This window comes from Haemaphysalis longicornis, unplaced genomic scaffold (assembly GCF_048455015.1).
Source record: "Haemaphysalis longicornis isolate Haplotype H1 unplaced genomic scaffold, Haemaphysalis longicornis Haplotype H1 scaffold_1, whole genome shotgun sequence".
Classification (NCBI taxonomy): domain Eukaryota; kingdom Metazoa; phylum Arthropoda; class Arachnida; order Ixodida; family Ixodidae; genus Haemaphysalis; species Haemaphysalis longicornis.
Genome location: NW_027526203.1, coordinates 209,854,730 through 209,876,678, shown reverse-complemented (window position 1 = coordinate 209,876,678; position 21,949 = coordinate 209,854,730).

Sequence of the window (21,949 nt, the reverse complement as noted above, 5' to 3'; positions counted from 1 at the left end):
ATTCAAGAAATTTGTGTTCTTGGAATTCAGGTGTGTTTCCTGAACACACATTACACTTGGCTGATTGGCATGCAGAATCTCATACACGTCGTGAAGATTATTCAGAAGGTCTCTGCAGTTCCATTGAACAATATTTTCTTTTCCCATTATTATGTGTCCAGAGCTACTGGAGTGTGACTATTTATGTAGGGTCTTTCGGGGCTTGGACTCTTGGAATGGGTTTTCTGGCCTCCTCTACTGACCTGGACGTCGCAACCCGTTCCTTTTGTGGCGATGAAAGCCGGAAGGGCTCGACGTCCATGTCGTCATTTGTAGGCAAGGGGGTGCCCAGTGGACTGGGCCCCCTTGACGTGGTACCCTTTCGGGTGTTCTTTGCCTGCGCTGCCAGTGCCGAAGGCGTGGGGAGCACCACAGATGGCACAGGCAGTGAGGCGGGGGAGGGAGTCGCTGCAACTTCCTCGGTCTCCATCTCCCCCGTGCCCTTGCGTGTGCATTGGGACGGTGGAGAGGAAGCAGTGGATGCAGCGGCATCCCCCAAAAGACGTTGCCACCACAGCCGCTGCTGGGTGAGCGAGCGGTGCAGAGGCTGGTTGGGCTGCCCGGGGCAGCCCTGGGGGGGCGGGGGCGGGACCAAGTCCGACTCGCGGTACTGGGTCCCCGCCGAAACCAGACGCCGCTCCGCCCCCCGGTGAGCAGCGTCGGCGTACCTCCCCAGGGGAAAAGAGGAGAACCTCTTTCGCGCCTCCGGGATGGTGATGTTTTCTGTTACCTTTACGTTAATAATTTTGTTCTCTAGTTGAAACTTTTCACAAGCGCGAGAGTATGCTGCATGTGGACCCTGGCAATTCGGGCAGGTAAGTTTGGATGCAGTGCCGTTGTCGGATAGATGATCATGCTGGCCACATTTGGCACATGTTCTGCCACGACAGGAGTTGGTACCATGCCCGAACCACTGGCACTTGAAACAGCGCCGCGGGTTCGGGATGTATGGCCGAAAAGGGCAACGAATGAAGCCTGCGTTGACATGATCGGGCAGTGTGCAGCTGTCGAAAGTCAGAATCAGATGTTTGGTGGCTATTTCTTTGTTGTCTCTCCTTATGACAATGCGCCTTACTGCTGTCACGCCTTGATCTTTTAGGCCTTCGAGCAGATCGGTCTCTGTCTCGGTTAGGAGGTCTGTTTCAGATATCACACCCTGGGAGCTGTTGAGGCTGCGGTGGGGTGGGACTCTGATATCCAGGTCTGCCATGCGGGTTTGGCTCATGAGAGTTGTGGCTTGCTTCTGTGAGGTAACCTCAACTAAGACCTCGCCAGTTCTTAGTTTTTTAGCATTGTATGTCTTGCCAAGGATAGATTCAAGAAACTTGGATACAAGGAATACAGATTGTGAGGAAAGCGGCTTGGATTTGTCAACCGATTCAACTATCAAAAAACGTGGGTAGTTGTCAGGTTTCGGTGAGTTGATGGCAGGAAGAGGTGGAAAAGATTCTTCGGTGCGGACCCTTTTCAGGGTCCGATCAGGTTTGGAGGGGTTTTTTCGATTTACCATATGGCATAGGAAAAAGCAGGGGACGGGGGTACTTTCTTCGCTCGGGTTACTCTGATACCGAGAGAGGTCCCGGAGCTCCCTGCCTGGTAAACAGACAGGGAGCCCATCCGCCGGAGCTTGACCTGGGCTCCGACGGCCACCGTTTGTGGTTTCTACCCTTCACCTTAAAAACACATCACCACGGTAGGTCGCAGCTTATGTTGGGGGCTCGGGGTTCACGGTATCGCCAGTACCGTCACCAAGATTACTCAAGGTGCCCCGTGCGGGTAGAACACCGTAAAGAATGGGTACAATCGTTGCCTGCTATTACAGCGGGCCTCATAGGGCGCATATTTTGTTGTCGCATTAACCCTTTCGCTCCCGTTGACTAGGATAGCCGCCATAAGATCTTGTACAAAGTTAACCGATTAAGAGCCTGGTCGCCATCGGTCATGATGACTAACTCGTCATCGGTCATTTTGAGGCCTTGACGGTGCTTTTTTGCAAGACATTGAGGTCATGCGGTGAAGCGATCTTTCAATTCAATGCGGAGTTTAATTCTAAATCTGCAACACTTTCTTAACTAATATAAGGTGCTCGTTAAAAATAACAACGTTGGTTTTAATGCGCAACAGAATATGCGCCCTATGAGGCAAGCTGTAATAGCAGGCAACGATTCTACCTATTCTTTACGGTGTTCTCTAATACAGAATTTCCACCGCATGGACATTTTTTATTTCCCTTTTTTCAGAACATACCTGGACTGACCGGCATCAATAACTTGGGACAAACCCAAAATAAAAGAAGTAATCCCGTAAGCGTGATTTTTTTCCGAACAACGAAAATGTCTGTGAATGTGCTTTCTTGTTGTTTGCCGGCTGACAAATAATTATATAGCAATGACATGCTATGCCGAACCGCAGCGGCCTACAATTTTATGCCGCCCTTTACAGGGCGCAACAAGGCACGTTTCCGGGCGTGCGCAGCTTCTTCCAGCTCATGAGCAGCAGAATCGGTCGCCGCTGATGCCTGCGAGCGGCAATGCAAACAGCGCCCCTCTATAGCCCCGCGCTGCCATTTGAAGACCGTCTCGGCGAGCATAACAATCCAGCAGAGCGGTGATTAAGCATATCAGATAGGGCGGCGGGGGCAGTGCGAACACACTCTTTGACCGGCGCTCCATGGTTCCCATCGGCGCCTATACGCGGCGCAGCGATGCAGTTCGGCCACCGCTCCCGTGCTCGGTTTACTTTTGCGCGGACCTGTACAGCTATTTACAGTAGGATAACTGGGTACATGAGAAATAAAAAGAAAAACTTTGAACTTCAGCTAAACGCTAGCTACGAGTGCGCACAAATCACTCGAGCTCCTCAACTTCGTCTAACGCTCCTATTCTCGGAGTGTACACAAACCGCTCGAGAAACAACGGCCGAGACTCTGTCTCGCCGCAAGATCCGTCTAGTTGCCCGGCACGGCGCTGCACCCTAAACCTCCGACGCGATCTTAACCTCGACTAGGTGGCTCACAACTCCCAACCTAGCGTTAACGGTCGAGACTCCTTGTCCCGCCGGGAACTGCCAGCTCAGCGCTCAGACAAGAACGATTTTCAACGGCCAAGTTCGGCCTTATAAAACCTCGCGATCACCGTCTCTCAGGAACGCCCCTGTAGCGTTCGTACACGCGCAAGGGAGTGCCTAAATTCACGTAGACAGCTGTCACTCAGCACGCCACGGAATATTCAATGAGGCGCCGCCATCTTCGGGTCAACGGCACGCTCGCAAACGAGCAGGTTGTGCGACCCCGCGGGGTGAAAGCGAAAGACGGTGACAGTGCGTCATGCTGACCAGGGCGCGACAACAATGGAGAGACTCGTGCGGCACTCGTCCTGACGCCGGTAATCCCACCACCTCCGCGCGTCAGGAGACGTTCCTGGAATCCGGCGGCGCTGTTTGCTTTCTCAATGGGGGATTATCCTTGAGGTATGCGGTGGGCCAGACGATCCGTCTCACGTGCGCACCGTGACGAATTAGCGGCGGCAGCAGCTCAGTGTTGGCAGTGCTACGTCACTAGACAGAGCGGCGGGTTCTAGCGCGCAGCTCGGGCGCCTGGCCGCTAATCTCATAAGTGGACCTTACACACACAGAACACTATTATTGTGTTCCTTGCGTGTATGTTTTTTAGTATGCGTGTGGACACTCACGTTTCTGCTGTATCTTTTTTCCTTTATTTTTTCTTGTACGCACGTGGCAGAATTCTCTTATGTTATTATTCTTCGTTTAACCTGCTTAGGTACCACACACCTTATTAATGCCCATGGGGCCATAAGGGTATCTTGAATAAATAAACACAGAACACATACATGGTGCTACATCTACAAATTAACGTTCCTGTAGCAGTTAAAAATTTATAAAATAAATAATAAAATGGCACATCTCCACACATTTCCTAATACAAATAAAATCAAGGCCAACTTTAAGCTTTCCAAAAAAATTTGTATACCAGACTCTTTGAACCAGGCAATAAAACTATAAACAACTTGAAAACAATTTTATTTGCACGCAAACTCCAGGCAGCTCAACTTAGGTGTCGCAGAAGCTGTCGTGCAACGATGACTTACTTGCTCGTCTCTATTTTTCTGATTTTGCCCTTCTACAAACAAGTCACATCCTACAGTCACCATGAGGTTGGTCGACCTGTTAACATGCTACAAAAAAGAAAGCTATTGTATTGTGCTTATTTCTGACACTATTTTAAAGTTCTTACTCTCACTCCTGTGACACCTAAAGCTGATTCTGCTAGAGAGTACCCCTATGTGGGCAGCAAGTTCTATAGTGGTCCGAAGTGGCAAAGATTCGGCAAAACAAAACATTTTCTGATGTAAGGACGATGCTCTGCCAGGTGAGTGCAAGGGTGGAGATTGCTTCACCTTTGCACGATAATGCATTAATCACGACTAAGTTCAGTTTACGACTAAGTTCAGACTAAGTTCAGTTCACGACTAAGACTATTTTGAAGAACAACTCAGAAATACTGATGGCCAGAAATGGGTGGCTGGGAGGACAGAATGTTACGGTCTCTCTTAACTCGAAACTAAAAACAAGTCAGCTTAAAACAAGTAAAAAATACCTTAAAGGAGTAGCACCACTATTAAACAATCATAGCATGATTAGGCTCTACTTAAAGGAGCCATGAAGAGAAAACACAAGTTTGGTTCATTCAAAAGATTGCCTCGTTAGAATCATACTGACACCACTTCTAACGTAAACTTCGCTCAAATAAGCTACATAATTAGGAAAAAAGGGAATGGCCATGCGACCGACCAGCTCATTTCCCGCAACAGAATCTATGATGTCATTCGAGCCAGCTCTGCGATTGGCGGAGGCCGGCAGAAGCAGACGCAAATTAGGTAGAGCTTACAAACTAGCCGAACGAGCGATCTGCGCTTAAATTTAGGGCACATTCTTTACACAGCAATAAGAATGATGAGACAAACAGTGGAAGTTACGAAAGCACATGTAAACATAGAAGTACTGATGCGTACTGCTGTTCGTACTGCACAAAGCATGCTTGGTTTAGGTGCAGAGCACTACGGGGTTTGGGGTTGTCTCAGACGACCCTGGCCGATTCACGCAAGCAACGGTGTCTTACGTGACCACACTTGTCGAGCGAGCACTGTTTCAGGGAACGAATATTTACTCGCAGAACAAAAACAAGCCAGGTTTAAATGCGGGCAAAAACAAACCAAACGCTTGCCACGGTATGGTGGCGCCATCTAGGTTCGGGTAATTTAAATAAACGCGGGAACAAACCAATACCGCTGTACAGGGTGGAGACAACCTTTGAACGGTCCCGTGCCGCCGCAATTGGGCCAACATGCTCAACGCGTTGTTCTTTTCGTTTCCCACGAGACATAGCAACGCGAAACAGACAATATGATTCAAACTTCTTCAGTAAACCGCGTTGCGGCGATAATTTTAACGCGGTTTTGACACAATGACTTGCTTCGGCAGCGAGCGAGCGACCCAAAATGGCGGCGCCAGCGTATACGTGTCTCTACCCTGTACGGCGGATGCGTGAATGAAGGTATTCTAGGCTGCAGAGCGGTCGGTTCCTGTGATGTCATTGCAGACCCCGAAAACAAACTATTTAGCGGGAAAACCAAAATTTTAACCTAAATTGTTTAATTTATCACTGTATAAAGCATCGTTTGTATCCTGAAAAGTGCTGGGGGCACTATAGAACACGAAATCTTTCGAATAAAACCAACTTGCATTTTCTCTTCATGGCTCCTTTAAAAGAGTACTCCAAATATCAAAGCTGAGAAAACTATGCAAAAAGTTTCCTTGTAGCTGCAGATTTTAGTAGCAACCCTTCAGTATAACATATTTTAAACCAATTTTCATATTTGCATCCGCAAGAAAGCTTCGAATGAATACCCTTTCGACACTTGCATTAGCAAGATACGTGGAGTGCCTCGCCATGCAGTTCGCCCCAAACTGCCGACATTAGGACTCCAGTGACTTAGCCAACACACTGGCTGCTGATGGTGCACGCTGCACTGCCTCGTGAATCATGTCACAGTTTTGGGACTGATATCGTGCGGCCCAGACGCATGCGGCCATGGCCAGCTTGGGCCACTCTAGGGCGTGTGTCCAGTCTGACCATGATGCAATGAGAACAGCGACATCAAGAGTGCCATTCTCTCATGGCGGCCGCCTTGGTGTTCGTTTTGTCCAAGCCGAAACTGGCATGAATAAACAAGGCTCAAAATAATTATATACCGTGAGGTCGACTGTCTAATGTTCCATTCTATGATTCCTGGGCTGGTAGGCACCCATAGCAATGGGAAAAATGTAACTCGAAAATTTCATACCAGTACTTTTTTAGAATATTTACATAGGCACATGAACTGCGTGCTAATGGCCTTTTCTGCCAGTTGTTGCCCCCATCTATCCACCATTCCTCAGCTGAGCATGAAAGACTGGTACAATAAAGTGTCAAGTTTATATTTGAAAAGTTTGCAAGCTCAGCGATTCACATTGAACATTTTGTGATCTTTGTTTAGAAGGATTTAACCTATAACCACTACTCCCTAGCTTGGCTAATGTACAATGCTTAAGCTTCACGCACATACTGTACTTGGTACAGTTTCATTTACTAAAGTGAAGCTTCCAGCCGCTCCCTGATGTGTCTGTAGTCCCGTGCTTCCCGTGATCTGAACTGAACCTGGGTCCATCATGTTATGAAGCTGACGTCTATCCCATGGCGCAATTCCAGCACAGTCGAAGCAATTTGGATTTGCATGGACGTAGAAAATTACACAGAAAATGCACACCTCCATCTAACGACAATGGTTGTACACTACGGAAGGTCATGGATTGCCTGCAGCAGTAAAGCTCTAGAGAGCACAACTGCAGTGCAGCAGACCATCCCGATAAGGAACAGGTGCTCAGTACTGGGCTGGTTAATTTGGTGTTGGACTTGATTTTGCAAAGCTTCACGTCTCCCGTTTTTGTCGTTTCAGCAGATGGGCAGTTGATTTTTTATTAATAAGTCTTCCCATCAGTAACTAGGCCAAAGCTGCACATTTGGTTGTCATACTACCAGGGTGGTCTGCGACTACACGTAGTATGCCTGCTGCTAATTTCGAGTGTACCACAAAAACAGCCACTTCAGGAGGCATTCACCTGCTTTCCATGGGTACCCAGAAAGGATGCAGACCAAGGCTTGCCCTCCAGGCCCGGCACCAACATCGTAGGGGCCAGGTCCAAGCACTTTTTTTTCCACTAGAAACCCTCTTATGCAGATGCTGAACAGGATTAAATGCTGTATCAAAACAACTGAAAGTTAGGTAAGCTAATAATACATATTTGAAAAACAAAATGCGTAAAAGATGGCGACGTGGAATAAGACCACACAGGAAAACCCACTCCAAGAAAAAGAACACACGGCACATGGTACTGTGTGTTGTTGTCTGCAAAAGCAAAAGTTAGAAATCTCTGCTGCATTGTTAATAACAAGGATCATCCGAGGAAAGGGAGAAATGAGTGTGGTGGTAACCATGCGCAACCTTTAGTTCGTTGTGCGATTGGCATGGTTTACAGTATTCCGTTGTCATGTAAGTCCGTGTCTGTGGGCCAGACAGGACGCTGCCTAAGTGTCCATCTCAGAGAGCATTTGTTTACGATCATGAATTCTACGGGTGCAAATCTTCCTCCCCATTATAAGAAGTGTGGGTGTCGCCCTTTGTTTGATGAGACTGTGATGTTGCACAGGCATGATGATCAGATTGTTAGGGAACTGGTTGAGGCCTTCTTTATCAATGAACATAGTATCAAGTGTGTCAGCAAATCGTGTATAACTCTACACGGGCGGGAGCACGGGCTAATCGGCACCATATTTCTTCAATCTATTATTTCTTTCGTGTATAAATTTCGTGTTTTTCAACAAAACGGCCGTTGCCACTAAGTGCTTGTGTGTGTCCCTCCTGCCTGTTCAGGTTATTTGTGCGCTTTCAAATTTTCAATGGCTTTATGCCCTGCCACATACTATTTGTCCCATACGCAGCTTCTTCCATTCACCTTCAATGTACACTTTACTGACAGTTGCTCCTGGTGCCTCCTCATAACGGGCCCAAAATGCCGCGTAACCTTCACAGCCCTTCGGATGATCTGATTCTTCCGCCCTCATTTGGTGTATCCTTTCGCTCTCCCTCTCCCGTCTTTTTTGACTCACGATTTCACGCTTTTCCCCCCCTTTGGCCGCGATATCCTTACGTTCTCTGTACAGAAGCGACGTTTCCTATTCATCTCCCGCAACACACAACTTAGCTGCCCGAAGATCTAGAACTCTGATGCGTGCACACGGCATACTCACGAGATTAACGCTATCAAACGCATGCATACTTACGATCGAGGCACTGCACTTCAAACATCCAGGACAGCGCTTCGGGGAGTACACGCCACCGGTTCGATCAAACTTGAGCAATGTTATGGGCTCCTACACAAAAGGTACAATGAAACGCTTGAAACTGCGGCCGGAGTGTGTAAGGACATAGCATCGTGATTTGTATTTAGCGTGTGCTGCATACTTCGGCGAGAAACAGGGAGTGGGAAAAGAAACCACAAATACGTTGGATACACGATGCAGGTGTTGGTTTGTGCGCCAACGTCTGGTTTGTCGTTTTCCACTGTCTGTTCCTCGCCCAAGTATGCCGCGCACGCTAAATTTGATTCAAGATTATACAAAAATCATTAACATGACAATACGACCTGGAATGAGAATGACCGCTAGGAGGCTGAGCTAGGCGGCCAAGTGACCAAGAAGAATTCACGCAGTTTTAGGGTACACAGTACAATGGTATAAACACAAAAACTACAACAAACATAAAATAACGATGTTACTGACCTTGCTGGGAAAATGAGCGCATAGATGCCCTCTTTTCCGCTCTTCCGTGTCTGTGACAGCAAACGCCGGAGACCGGCATGGCTGATCTACGCTGAGCTCAGGCTGCAAGTCTCTCTTGAAATGTCGCAGTAGGTATGCCGGACAGGGAGATCGCACCAATACTAGCATTCACGGTAAATTCACGCATCTGCAGCTTCATTTGGTAGCAATCAACACAAACACACGCTGTGTACTGACACAGAACAGGGGTACTGACAGCGCAAATCGTTCACTCGGAGGACCCAGGGAAATGCTGCTCCTACTTCGGCATTGTCCCTAGGCGCTCAAAAACAAGTCAAGTGACGTCACGATTTGATCACGTGATCCAAAGATTTCTTTCCTCCTTCTAACCGCTCCGCAAACCATCGGTAAGGTCCATCGTTGGTATCGGCCAACTGCCGAATTGCCAGACCGCGTTTTCACACTACGCCGACTGCGACACGAACACGTCGGCCGATGGAAAGTCGCCGTAGTGTGACTGACTCGCCGACTGAAGACGCCAACAAAACCGGTAGCCTGACTGGTCGCCCGACGCGTCGTCGGGAATCGACCGACAAGGAAAACTGCTCCCCGACAACGTTCGTTCCGCAATGAACGCGGCTCTATTTTGTTAGTTTCGGGAGTGTAATGAACTCAGTAAGGTCCATGAAGCCCATTCAACTCAACACTAGCGCTAATCCGATCCGTATTTTGGCGTTCGACGCTTCGGCAGTGTTCTTCGGCGACGCCGCTACCCCGGCAGGCGTGTGCGATCGGCTCGCCTGTAGAAAATATAACGTCAGTTGCGTGCAGAAGAAGAGTTACGTAGGGTAATTCGGGTAATAAAAGATCAGTATCGGCAAAGGTTTTTAGCGTAAAACGTAAAACCAAAGTTCCCCAAGCACTATCCCTACAGTGCAAAATCGTAGTCGCAGCCGGGCACACTTATTTTTGCGAGCGCGTTCACGAAGGAGCAGAGTTGATGGCGATAAGCTATTTCGGGGGCTTCGCGGAACCTTGCTGCGCAAGCGCTATTTAAGAAATTTGACTTTACAAGCCAGGGATTCTGTAAACTAGCTAGTAAACACCGGCGTACGACTCCAAGGATGGGCCTCCATCTAATACACCGGCTATTTCGCAGTCTGAAACCACAGAACAGGGAGGATTTTGTGAAACCGTTTGTGCGGTGGCGCGCATTCCTCTTCCAGCCACCGAAGTGTGCGGACGCGGAATCATGAGCTCCCTTGGAGCGGCGTTTGCGGCTCAGTCTGGCCGCGGTAACAGGATTGAAGTGAACGGCGATGACGAGTACCAAGTTATTTTGCCCCAACTGGCGACAGGACGTATCGTGTTGAATATGGTGTTTCTTCAAGGGGACGTGAAAGCCAGACCGTTCCCCGTCGAGGACTTCAGAGACATGCTCGCACGTGGTGGTATGCTCTCCGACGTGATAGCGTTGGGGGCGTACCAGATCAACCACGTGTGGGCGGTGACCTTCAAAAGTGCCGAGGCTACAAAGAAGATGCTGGCGGCCGGCGAGCAGGAAGTGAAGGGACGCCGGTGCCTCGTCGTGGATCCGCAGGACCAGCAGGTGAGGCTTAAGCTTCACTGGCTGCTGCACGGCGTTGAAGACGAGGACGTGCGTACCGCCCTTGCTTCTTATGGCAAGGTCATTGAAGTCACCAAGGAAAGGTGGCGCGTGCATGGAGTGCAGGACAAGGGGTCGACGACGCGGGCGGTAACGCTGAAGCTCAAGGCCGGGTTGACGGTGGAAGATTTGCCGCATCAAATCAGGGTCGCAGGCGAGTTGGCCCTCTTGGTGGCGCCAGGCAGGCCCATGCAATGTTTGCGCGGTAGCATTTCGGCTGGCGTACCCGCAAATTTTCCCGCCATTTTTTCGCGGGGCTACCATGGTTGCCAAACCAGGACTGCCCTCTGTTGATTAGCTCGTATCATTCGTAAAGGCCGCGGATCTGTCAGCCCGCTATGAATACAAACCCCTGCGCGCTCGGCGCGTGGGCTCGGGCTCGAGCCCGGGTTTTTTTTTCGCTTCGTCCCCACGGGAGGTACTACAAACGTATGGGGCCCGTAAAGGCAGTCCGTAAAGGGGAGGGCAGTCCTGGTCTGACAACCATGGGGACGAAGCGAAAAAAAAAACCGGGCTCGAGCCCGAGCCCGCGGCACGAGCGTGCAGGGGGTTGTATACCCAGAGCGGGCTGACAGATCTGCGGCTTTTACGGATGATGCGAGCTAATCAACAGAGGGCAGTGCTGGTCTGGCAACCATGGTAGCCCCGCGAAATAATGGCGGGAAAATTTGCGGGTACGCCAGCCGAAATGCTACCGTTTGCGCTGCCAAGGGACTGGTCACGTTCGCCGTGACTGCAAGGTGCCTCGCTGCTCGAAATGCCGTTGGTTCGGCCATGCAGACGCGGATTGCGTCCGCACTTACGCCAACGTGACGGGGCCTGCGTGTAGAGAAGAGTTTTCAGAGCACTTGATGGATGTGGCCGAGGCGGAAGCAGCAGCACAAGGCACGGGAAACCTGGAAAAGGTGGAGGCGACCCCTGTAAGTCCGCCCCAAGACACGGAGCCAAAGAACCAGGAGGAGGCGGCAGCGTGTGTTACTGCGATTCCAGTGGACGGTTTAAAAAACCAACAGCCCACTGAAGTCGAGCCCGAATCAAGTGAGGATGAGACAATGGAGGCGGGCGGGTAAGCAAGCGCTGGGAACAATGGCAAGCGCGGCCTTGACAAGACGGACGAGAGAGAGGAAGATGGAGCCATGGCCATCAGCGAAAAGCCGCCGCTGAGAACTAACCCGGGGCAACGCTCTTCCTCTGTGAAACCGCGTCCCAGTGTCGTGAAGAGACGTAGACGCCCAGGAACGCCGGCAACGCAGCAACCGGCACCAGCAACGCCGTCGACGCAGCAGCCACCCCCTGTCTCCACGGCGGAGGAGGGCAGCGTCTAGCGAAACGCGGACGCGAAAGGGCGAGCACCATGCCGGCGGTCTCTAATACTTAAAAGGAGGCGAAATGGAAGGGTCCCTGAATGTGGCAACATTAAACGTCCGGGGTCTGGCTTCAAAGAGAAAACAAAGCCAGGTATATCGCCTTTTAATAGATCAGGACATCGATGTGCTAGCAGTTCAGGAGACGAAGGTGGACGGAGAGGAAGAGACCGAGGGCATGGTGCGCCGTTTCACGTCGAGTTACTACGCTTCTGTAAGTCACGCTGTGGGGACGTCGGCGGGTTGTGTGTTGCTCGTAAAGAAGTGAGAGAGAGAGTAAACTTTATTAAAGAAAAAAAGCCAAGTGGTCGGTTTCCTCAGTCCAGGACCCCGTTGGAGCGTCCAGCCGTCTCAGCCCGGTGAATCAGCCGAAGCTGTTCTTCGGCGCTCGAGCTGGCCAGTTCTCCTTCCCACTGCTCAACCGAGGGGTTAGCAATCGCGGAAACTGACGGGTTGAGCTGGCACTCCCACACCATGTGGTATAGAGTGCAAGGTGCTTTGCAGAATCGACACTGCGGGTCGTATTGCGTAGGCCAGATAAAGTGCAGCTTGGTAGGATGGGGAAAGGTGTTCGTTTGCAGGAGACGCCAGTAGCGCTCCTCTTTCTTGCTTAGAGAGGGGTGTGCAGGGGGAAGCGTAAGCCGGGCAAGCCTGTACTATTGCGTCACCTCCTGGAATGATGTCAAGGGGATGGCCGTCTCTAGCCAACTCTCTCGCGGCGCTCGGCTGGTTAGACCTCGAGCAGTCTTGTGGGCAGAGAGAAGTGTGAGCTGGTGTCCCGACAACCTATACCCTTTTCTTTGGAGGGTTCTGGCTCAAGATCTTCATAGCGGTGTGTGAGATGCGGCCTTGGAGGTGGCTCCTACACGCTGACTGAGAATTCGTGATGACTACTTCCGCAGGTGTTTGCGTTATCGCCAGTGCTATAGCTACCTCTTCGGCCTGTAGCCTCGTTACTTTCGTGAGAGTGAGGCTCGTGACGTGGCTGTCTACCTTCGTTACGGTCGCCACCATGACTCAGCGTCTTGCATAATCTGTGGCGTCCGTGTAAAAAGCATTTTCGTTGGAGCCATATTTTTTCTCCAGGGCTCTAACTCGCGCCTCTCTCCGTCCCTCGTGGAACTGCGGGTGCATGTTTCTTGGCAAGGGGGCCACTGTGATGGTACGGCGTAGTTCACCAGGAATATTTTCAGTCGATTCTAGAGGGCGATCAGGGATGTTCATGCCCAGTCTCAGTAGAAGCGCCCTGCCCGCATCCGTCCTTGATAGCCGGTAGCGCTGACTGAGCAGGTGGCCCTCAATCAGCTCGTCCACAGTGTTGTGAAGCCCAAGCTTGAAGAGACACTCGTTGGAGGTGTAGGATGGCAAACCCAGCGCTTGTTTGTACACCTTTCGCAAGAGCGTATCCAACTTGTTCTTCTCAGTCTTCGTTAGTAAAACATAGAGTGTCAGATAGGTGAACCTTGAGACGACAAATGCCTGTACAAGTCGAAGTGTGTCTGCCTCCTTCATGCCTCTTCCTTTGACTGTGATCCTACGAAGCATGTGAGCAATCTGTCTACTCGTGCTTTTTAAATTCCTTATCATCATGGCGTTTGCGCAATCTGCTTGGAAAATTATGCCTAGAATTTTGATTTGCGGAGACGGGGTGATGGTGGCACCGTCCAGCATGATGTGCATTGAAGGTGCATCGGCTCGCCTACCGCCTTTACGGCGCGCTAGGAGCAGTTTCGATTTTTCTGAGGCGCACGAGAGTCCACAATTCTTGGCATACTTGTCCACCGTATCAGCCGCCATTTGAATGCGGTCCTGCATCTCTCCGTCCGAGCCTACACCGGTCCACACCGCGATATCATTAGCGTAAAGACCATGGTGTAAGTCGGGGATTGACGCCAGTTGTGCAGGCAGGCCGATGAGGGCAATATTGAAAAGGAGGGGCGACAAGACCGCTCCTTGGGACGTGCCGCGTCCGCCGGTGCGAATGGGTTTTGTTTGAAAGTCTCCAATCTTGAGAGTGGCTTGGCGTCCAGAGAGAAAGTCCCTGACGTAAGTGCACTTGCGGGTTCCACATCCGAGTTCATTGAGATTAGTCAGTATGGCTTCGTGAGTGACGTTGTCAAAGGCCCCTTTTAAATCAAGCGCTAGGATGGCTTTAGGTTTGTGTCTGTTGGCGCTAGCTATAATGTCCCTCTTCAGTTGCAGCAGTACATCTTGCGTCGACAGATGCTGTTCGAACCCGTACATGGTTGGTGGCAACTGCTTCGTGTCTTCGAGGAAGTTTTGCAACCGGTTGTGCACGACGTGTTCGAGCAGCTTCCCGATACACGACGTGAGCGATATCGGCCGTAGGTTTTCGATGCCGGGGTCCTTGTTCGGTTTAGGTATTAAGCGGACCTCAGCGGATTTCCATTCGAGTGGTAGAGTTCCGCGCTCCCAGCAGCCATTGTAGTAGCGCGTAAGGGATGCGATAGAGGCTTCATCGAGGTTGGCCAAAGCTTTGTTTGTGATTTGGTCCTAACCTGGCGCGGTATTTAGGCGGATTTTATGAAGCGCTGCTTTCACATCAGCCGTGGTAATGGGCGCATCCAATTGCGGGTTTGGATGTCCCGTGTAATCAGGGGCCGCGTAAGGGGGGTGCGTGGGCAGGTATTTCTGCTGCAGTTTGCCGAGCAGATCCTCTTGCGATCCCTTGAACTTGTGTATAATGGTCTGAATTATCTTGGAAGTCACGCTTTTGCCTTTCGCAGGATCAGTGAGGTATCTCAGCAGTTTCCAGGTTTTGGATGCGCTGAGGGTCCCCCGCAGCCCGTCGCAGAGCTGGAGCCAGTTTTGATTGCAGTGCTCCGCTGCGGATTTTGAGGCCTGCTCAGAGAGTGCGGCTATTCTCTTTTTAAGTTTCTTGTTGTGGCGTTGCCGCTTCCACCTCCTGATGAGGCTGCGGCGGGCCTCCCACATGTGTAACAACTTGGGGTCAACACTTGGAGTCTGAACCGTAGTCTTGATTTCTTGCGTTACCGATTGAATATCTTTTCGAATTGATGAAACCCAATCATTAATGTTCTCGATTTCTGAGGTGGATTGGATCGCCCGATGCTCCCGAAACTTCGTCCAGTCTACGATTCGGGCTACACCAGTATGTACTCGGTATTCCTCCCCTTCGACAGCCGTAACTATAACTGCGTGGTCACTACCTAGGTATTTCCTGGTGTTTTCCCACGTAGCTTGAGAGACGTTTCGCCCAAACGTGAGATTCGGGCACGTGTCTCTGGACACACTATTGCCCAGCCTGGTAGGTGTAGTCCAGTCGGTGAGGAGTGTGAGCTCGTGCTCTTCAATTGAAGCCATGAGTTCGTTTCCCCGCCTATTTGAGTAGTGAAGAAGAAGACTTTATTTTATTTTTCAGCAGACGTTGTTACAATCCCTGCTGAAGGGGCAGGAGCTAAAGGCATTGAGTGCCTGACGAGGGCTCCTGACCCTCTGGAGTCCACAACAGAGGAGTTCACAGAGAGGACATGTTCAAATCAAATATGCGTGCTTAGCAATAAGATCCAGCAATACAGAGAAAAAAATAAGTAAATCGTGAAAAATACAAAAAATCGTACATTTACTATAATGGGAATCACAAGTTCTACAATATACATTGAACTTTTTTCTTCAATACCTGTTGCCAGCAGATACAATACAAAACGAAATGTTTCCTTACTGAGTGTTCCTCATGTCTATGAAAAAATCACGTCTTCACACAGTACAGTTTAAATTCTTTAGAGTGAGACACGCCTAGTGATTATCATATCTCACTTTCTTCTCTATAAACATCACCTTGGTTTCAGTCTTAAATACGGTTGCACTGGTGCTAAAATTTAAATTATCCGCTAGGATGTTCAAGACATGTGGTACTTGATAAGTGGCCGATTGTTTGCCGTAACTAGTCCTAGTTTTAGGTGTACGTCTTATTGGACGCCGTACACAGTAATGACGGTTTTCTGCGTCACCATCTACATATAACTTGTTTTTGTGTACCATCTGCAGGAGTCTAAAGTAATACAGCTGGTCAGCTCTAAGTATTGAGTGTTTTGAAAACAAAGGTGAAGTAGGCAGGTCTTGGAATTTCCCTTGAAAATTTTCGAACCACCGTAATATCTTTTTTTGCAGGACAACAAGCTTATTGTAATTATTTCGTGAGGTTGTTCCCCACACCAAGATTCCGTACGTTAGTTTTGAATAGAATAGAGAATAATACATGTTTCTTTTTAGCCATAGCGGTACTAAGTCTGATATTTTATAAAGGCATCCAACTGTTCGTGCCAGAGCAGCAACTAAATTATTTACGTGTACTGACCAGTTTAACTGTTCTTAGAACCAAACACCAAGGAACTTTTGCTCATGTACCCGTGCAATAAGATGACCTTCGTATTTGAGATTGATATCTTCGTTTAAAGGCTTATTGATTGGGCGGAAAATTATATAGGTTGTCTTTGTGGCATTTAATCGCAGCTTGTTTTGTTGTAACCAGTTTGAAAGATGCACCAGATATTCGTTTACAATAGATTCCAGGAATGTTAAACTGTTTGATGAGAAAAAAATATTCGTGTCATCTGCATACATAATAATATCACAAGAACCTGGTATTTTAACAATATCATTTATGTACACAAGAAATAATAACGGGCCAAGTAAAGATCCTTGTGGGACACCTTGTTTCAATTTCATTTCAGCAGATAATATGTCATTGATGCCGACTATTTGATATCGATCATGCAAGTAGTTTTCCAGAATTTTTAACCCGGTATCCCCATACCGGGTGAGCTGCGTTAAAGTCACCAAAAATTAGCAAGGGACATGCGTCAGCCATCTGTACTGCTTGCTGTATCAGACTGCGGAGCTCTGACAGCTTCCTCTTTGGCCTGCAGTACAAGTTAAGAATAAAAATGGTGTTTCCTTTCCCAGGTTTACGAGGTATCAGCTGTGTGAGAGTTCCCTCCGTTCCGGGTTGCCGTAGCGTGTGTTGCACTGCAGTTACCCTCTTGCTGACAAGCGTGTTAGTGTCACCCCGTTCCGGGTCACCGTGTGTGACGTAGCCAGGGAGTCTGGCATACGAATTGACTTCTTGCAGTGCGATAACGTCCTGTTTGTCTGTGCACGACTCAATGTATTGTGAGAGTGTCCCAAGTTTTCCTTTCTTCTCGCGTTCCATTTCCACACTAAGTTTTTGCTCTTGCCTCCCCTTGCGGCTATCCATGAATAGGTCGAGTTAAGTCTGCCTGGTCATGGGTATCTTGCGAGGACGGACGAAGATATGGCTTCTGCCTACGCGAAGTTCGCGCCGCCGATGCGCTTTGGCTTTCCAGTGCGTCTAGTCTGCTTAACATAAGGCCGATGGACTGTTGGAGTTTAACTATGCCATCTGTCATGGTTTGCGCCACTTCATTTAGCTTGTCGGCCAGCTTCTCCTCTCCCCCTGTTGTCTGCATCTCTGGCGTCTCACTACGTCTTCGCATGCCATTCTGCTTGTTATTGTCGTCTATCTTGCGCCGCTTCTCCGCTCCTCCGCTCGTTTGCGGGGGAGTTGGTTTAGCCTGTGAGGCAACCTGAGCGATTGTAGCTCTGAGGATTGCCATTTCTTTCTTAAGGACTTCTCTTTGCGACTGCAGTTTATTGCATTCCTCACATTGGGGTTTAGGGGGTTGAGCTGTGGGAAGGGCAACTTGAGACCAGCTCACCTGTGAAGTCCCGGAAGCTTGGGTCCTCATGCGTCCTCTGTCGCGCTCAGCATCCGCGGCTGGTCAGGACCTGGATCTGGAGCGGGATCTGGAACCGTCCCGGGTCTCGTGCCTGGAGTCTTCAGGTCTGTGTTTTGAGCGGGACCTAGATCGCCTCTCAGCTGCCGTCGTGAACCTTTCCAGCGACGGCCACTGGCTGCGAGGACTGGAGCGGGATGATGATCTCAGTCTTGGCCCGTCGTCTCACGAGACCAAGTATTCAGATCTGTCCTTGGATGCTCCTCTTCTGTCCCTTGAGTGCTCTTTAATCTTCTCACAAGCCTTGCGCCGGAGAATGTATGGTTCGCGAAAACGTTTTGGGCATTCTCTACACCCTGTGATGTGGCCGCCATTGCAGAGGTCGTATTTCGGATGGCATGGATGGTTCAGCGCTGGGTCTCTCACACCGCACCTCTCACAGGTGGGAATTCCGGCGTTGACACATACGTCTGCTCTATGTCCTGTACAGTGACAGTTGGTGCAGTATGGAATAGTCTTCTTATAGATGACGCATTTCATCTCTACGCCCTTGTAATAAATGTAAAAGGGTACCTTATGACCTTGTATTGTAATGACAACACAGCCCGACATGCCCGACACGGCAGCTGAGGGACCTAGATTGCCTCTCAGCTGCCGTCGTGAACCTTTCCAGCGACGGCCACTGGCTGCGAGGACTGGAGCGGGATAATGATCTCAGTCTTGGCCGGTCGTCCCACGAGACCAAGTATTCAGATCTGTCCTTGGATGCTCCTCTTCTGTCCCTTGAGTGCTCTTTACTCTTCTCCCAAGCCTTGCGCCGGAGAATGTATGGTTCGCGAAAACGTTTTGGGCATTCTCAACACCCTGTGATGTGGCCGCCATTGCAGAGGTCGTATTTCGGATGGCATGGATGGTTCAGCGCTGGGTCTCTCACACCGCACCTCTCACAGGTTCGGATTCCGACGTTGACACATACGTCTGCTCTATGTCCTGTACAGTGACAGTTGGTGCAGTATGGAATAGTCTTCTTATAGATGAAGCCTTTCATCTCTACGCCCTTGTAATAAATGTAAAAGGGTACCTTATGACCTTGTATTGTAATGACAACACAGCCCGACATGCCCAGGCGGCGGCAGCTTAGGAATTTATATCCTGGGCACCAAATGTCGTCCAAGACTTGCTCCATCGTGTACTGCGTTAGTACGCCGCGAATGACACTTTTGCACGAATCGTAAGGTGACAGACCATAGAGATTCACCGGGTGCACCCTTCCTTGGACGGTGAGCTGAGTAATCTAGCTTAGGGATTTTGCTGCTTGTTGGTGTGGCGTGCTGATAGTTAGAATGCTCTGCTTCTCGTCGATGCGGACGCGGATTTCAGCTTCCCTCCATGACAGGTTGGCTGCGTTGAGAATGCTCTCTGCCAGAAGTGCCGGGCTGACCGAGCCGAGGTCGAGCCCGTTCTGTGGGCGCATCACAAGCTTGTAGTCTTCCTGTGATAAGGGCGGCGGTTTAGGCCTAGACGTTTCCCACCATGGTTTTAAAGCTGGCTTCGTTGGAGTAGAGTCCTGTTGCTTAGTAGTTGAAGCGTTGGCCTTGTTTCTTCGTTTCGCCGACTTGCTCATTACTTCTATCCACGTGTCCCACTTGTTGTCGACATTGGAATTTTCTCCTTCGTTGCAGCGATCTTGCGTCTCCATCTCGTCGTTTCGTGCCCCGTGCTCGCTGGGTACAGCGCACACAGCTTCGGCTGCCGCGCTCGTGCCCACCCCGCGCACCATGCCCGTGGCAGGCGCCGACCACCGGGGTTAGGGTTAGCGCGGTGGCGTCCGCTTCGAATTGTCAAATCGTTGCAAGAAATAAACTCACTAGCTTGAGAGTTGGTTCTGCGTGATCCTGGTAGCTTCGCGAAAACGTTCTTCTTGTTTGCATTGCCGAAAAATGAGACTCTTTGTCCACTTGGAAACAAATCGCAGGAGCTCATACGAGACACGTCTGTTCTATGCAATGGCACGTGCAGATCCCTCTCGTAAAGAAGTTTCCGGGCCTGGAAATGCAAGCGGTCACAGCATGTCTTTCTGGCCGCCTTGTTGTGTGCGACTGCCAGTCGAGTAGAGAATTATTTGTGTGTACGCGCCAAATGCATTGGAGGCCAGGTTAGATTTTTTGATAGCCTCAAGCAACACTTAAACACCGAAAGGCGGCTTATGTTATTGGGGGATTTTAACTGTGTACTGTCGAGCCGTGATAAAGCAAGCGAAACCACCTACAGAGACGCTAGCACCCCAGGCGGCACAGAAATTGTGTCCGAAGATCGGCCCGTCTATGGCCGCTTTCTGGCATGTCCGGCCAGCATCCAGGTTCTGGCAGCCACTGATCATGCGTTGAACGGCCAACATTCGGCAACCAGCGCTTCGGTATTTCTCCGGCCGCCCGTGTTCAGACGCACAACGGCAGCTGCCCGGCTGCCAGATAATCAGCTGCCTTTCGGCTGCCGATGTTGGGAAAGAAATCGGCCGGAGTACGGCTTTAGGGCATCCGTTTTTCCTTCGGGAAGCGGTGTTCAGCCGAAGCACGGCAAGCGACCGGCCACAGGATATCCGTATTCTTGTGGCAGTTGGTATTCGAAAGGAGACCGGCCGTAGCGCGGCTGCCGTGCATCCGCTCTTTCAACGGTGAACCGCGCGTCCGGCGGCAGAATATTTGTTTTCTTCGGGCAGCCGGTGTTATAAAGGATACCGGCCGACTTACGGCCTCAGAATGTACGTCTATCATTTGGTTAGCGGTCCTCGGCCGAATTACGGCAAGCGAATGGCCGCAGAATTTTCGGCAACCGGTGTTCAAGAGGAGACAGGCCTTCGTAAGGTATCAGGTTATATGCGAACAATGGCGCACGTCTAGGCGCCGAGAATTCATGCACAGACGTGCTTGGAAGACCCGCCAATGTAGGACCGGTTTTTCCCTGGGTGAAGAAAGAGCCGTTAGGGGGTCGAATGGCGCAGACACGTTTTTCATCCGCACGGTGTTTCTACGTTTTAAATGAACGAACTACGTTTGTCAAACAGTAATGAGTATTCTAGGTGAACGGGCAAGGTGCAAGGACTCACTGGACATTACCAGGGAAACGTTTAGGCCATCGAAATGCCATTTATTGCCACAAGAAGACTGTGCTACACCGACGGGTGAGCTAAGCCTCGCCAGTCATAGCCGCTATAACGCCTCGCCCGTCGGCTTCACCGAATCATCAGCTCAAGGCTATTCGCCCCGTCAAGAAATGGAGACCATTGGAGACATCGACCCGGCAGCGATGTCCGTCCCGAGATGGTGGTGGTTCACCAAAATAAGTGGCCTTAAAGGGCGTCGAGCAAGCGGACACCACGCAGGAGCTCAACCGGCGCCATGTCAAGGACTCCCCACCAAAGAAAGGCAAGGGCGCGCAAAAGTGGAAGTTTCCAGCTATTCTTCTCACAATAATACTGCGAAAAACAATGTGCACTATATTGTTTGTGATAAACGTAGAAGAGGCTAAGCTCGTGCATTGGTAGGCTCAATGCCTACCCTGCCCTGCACTATGTTACTTCATGGGATTTTATGACTTCCTATTTAGAAACAAGTGTTATTTTGAATTTGCCATAACAACAGAGCCTTGTGAATGACGAAGCCTGGATGCTAATGTAGTTGCGGTGTTTGAAATTGAAATTAGCTAAACTTGGGATATGACTCATTTGGTTAAACATAATCGCCAGCATCCTAGCAAACACGGATTTCGTCGGGTTTTTCTTGCTCAACGCAGCTTGAGTTAACGCACGATTTGGCTCTAGCAATAGATAAGCTTCAAGTAGCTGACTATTTTCTTGTGCGGCAAAAAGCATTTGACGGTGTTTCATATCACCTTCTTGTTAGTACATTGCGGGTAATAAACTGAATTATTCGGTTATTGCATGGACAGCCGAGTATATCTCTCTAAGACAGCAGCTGGTCGCTCTCATGGGTTGTTCGTCCGGATATGTTCCCGCGACCTCAGGAATTCCCCAAGGCTCAGTTGCGGGCCCTCTTTTGTTTGTGTGGCCTCAAATCTTTAATGTTCGCGAATGACTGTGTAATTTACAGGACTATAGCGAATGAACGTGATTCAAAATACTTGCAGCATGATTCAAATTATTAACATCCTGGTGTGCTGATTCAGAAAAGTCGTTGAATCTTAAAAAGTGTGTTAACGTCAACGTACAAGAAAACTTTCATTCCAA